Source organism: Coregonus clupeaformis, chromosome 34 (genome assembly GCF_020615455.1).
Source record: "Coregonus clupeaformis isolate EN_2021a chromosome 34, ASM2061545v1, whole genome shotgun sequence".
NCBI classification, from domain to species: domain Eukaryota; kingdom Metazoa; phylum Chordata; class Actinopteri; order Salmoniformes; family Salmonidae; genus Coregonus; species Coregonus clupeaformis.
The window spans coordinates 19,345,317-19,347,928 of record NC_059225.1 but is presented as its reverse complement, the minus strand read 5'-3'; positions in this window follow the sequence as shown (position 1 = coordinate 19,347,928).

Below are 2,612 nucleotides of genomic sequence, written 5' to 3'. Positions count from 1 at the left end.
CTAACTGTTGCTTTAACAAACGATACCTCTCAGCGGTCCCCTTCAGACCAGACAGTTCTTTGTCCAGATTCTGTAGCTCCGTCTCTGTGTCGGTCTGGGCACCTGCCATCCCTATCAGAGCCCGGGCGGGAGTGAGTAACTCGGAGGATTGCACCGGAGCCTTCCCAGGATGAGTCTTGCCTCTCCGTTTCCGAGGTACTCGGGTTATCCTCTCCTGAGACTCTCTCCAGAGTGGGTAAAAGGCTGGGCAGTCTCGTCCAATTAGGACAGGGACGGGGAGGGAATCAACCACCCCCGCCGTCGTGTGTATGGTTCCCCGTGTGCTGGTCATTGTAAGTTCAGTAATGGGGTATTCTCTGGTGTCCCCATGGACACAGGAAACTGGGAGGACTTTCCCGGGGTCAGACACGTTGGGCCCACCAAATCCTTACGCACCAGGGTGGCCCGGCTACCAGAATCCAGTAAGGCCTCCACATCATGGTGATTCACAGTTACCGGGCAGGTGGGGGTCGATCTGGGCCGCCATCTACGACTCCCAAGAGCGAGGCAAAACGGTGTGTGGGTGCTGAGCTGGAGGACTCCGCAGTGGGCATAGGTTCATCGGCTGGTTTCCCACACTGCCAGGAGATATGTCCCATCTCCCCACACCGGTAACACTGTCGAGTTTCCCCCTCCTGGTGTACTCTTCTTGGACCCGCCTGGTTTCTGGCTCCCCCTGGAGCCGGGATAAGTCCTGACGTGGCTGGGTTCGAGACCTTGGGGTCCTTTGGACGGGTTCTTCCCATTTGTGGTGGGGCCGCCCTCCTGGGGTCTTTTCGGGAAGCATTCAGCATCTCCGCTGTGGCCTGGTACTTTTCCACAGCTTCCACGGTCAGATCAGCCGTGGTCAAGGCCTGTTGACTGATGAACCGTTTTGCCTCATAAGGCAGGGCGCGTAGGTAACGATCCACCACAACGGCCTCCACCACCGCCGCTGCTGTATTCCTCTGCGGATCCAGCCATTTCCTTAAGATTCGGACAAGTTCATGCATCTGCGCCCGAGGAGGTTGGTCTGGTTGGAAGGTCCAGCTGTGAAAGCGCTGGGCCATACCAAACTTTGTGAGTCCATATCTGCTGAGGATCTCAGACTTCAGGGCATCATAGTCAGTAACCTGGTCAGGGCCCAGGTCCCGGACAGCATTCAGCGATTCCCGGTTAGAAAGGGGGCTAACAGACCAACCCACTGTTGCTTGGGCCAGGCTTCCCTAGTGGCCGTGGCCTCAAATGCATGCAGGTATGCCTCAATGTCATCGGTAGCTCCCATCTTAGATATAAAGTCACTTGCCTTTATTGGGCGGGTATTTTGGACAACCCTCTGTCTCTGCAACTGCAATTCCTCTGCCTTCAGAAGGTTGGCTTTCTTTTGCTCCTCCAAGAGAGCCACGTTTGCTTGCATCTGGGCTTGCTGGCCAGCAACAAGGGCTTTCAATATGTCCTCCATTTCAGTCGGCGGGGAGCCTACGGCCAACTTGGAAAACTGGGTGATCAAACCTTCGGTATCCTCCTCTGACATGCACTATTAACGCTTGAGCGTGCCCGTATTCTCCACCATCTGTGACGTCACGAGAGGCTACACAGCTTTCAGCGGCATTGCTCAAGTAGTGCAAGGAGACAAGGTTCAAACAAAACAAGGATTTTATTATAGGTCTTGGGAAATTAACGAAAATATAACAAAATTCTGTTCTCTTGTGGCTCTTTAAGGGTTAACAGTTCAGGGATGTCTCTTCCACATCCAAAATCATAATTCTCACTCGCTCAGATAACTTTTCCCCAGCCTTACTGTAGTCCACGTTGCAGCTAGTGGCCAACCCAGCAAAAAGTCCTTCCAAATGTCTCTCACGTATTTCCACAGGTGCATATATCCAAAGGTGAGTATTTCCCAAAGGTAAGTCTCTCCAAATCCTTATATTCCTCATGGAAGTGGACGTGCAGCACTCTTGTCCTCCAGAGAGCCCAGGTTGGAGACTGTGTCTCTTCCCTTCCCAAACCTTCAGCTCATCAGCTCCTCATTTGTTTCAGCTGCGTGGGAAGATTGGCCATAGAGGGGTGGAGTTCCCGACCATACCAGCAGATGGAGCCATAGCTGTCTGGGTTTGCAGCCACCTCAGGGGGATGTAACGTCCCTCCAGGACACAGCCTCTCGTGACATCACAGTAGTTATAGCCCTTGTTTTAGCAGTGTGTGACTGTGTGACTGTAGTCAGTGTGTGACTGTGTGACTGTAGTCAGTGTGTGACTATGTGACTGTAGTCAGTGTGTGACTGTATGACTGTAGTCAGTGTGTGACTGTAGTCAGTGTGTGACTGTGTGACTGTAGTCAGTGTGTGACTGTGTGACTGTAGTCAGTGTGTGACTGTGTGAATGTAGTCAGCGTGTGACTGTATGACTGTAGTCAGTGTGTGACTGTAGTCAGTGTGTGACTGTGTGACTGTAGTCAGTGTGTGACTGTGTGACTATAGTCAGTGAGGGACTATGTGACTGTAGTCAGTGTGTGACTGTGTGACTGTAGTCAGTGTGTGACTGTGTGACTGTAGTCAGTGTGTGACTGTGTGACTGTAGTCAGTTTATGACTGA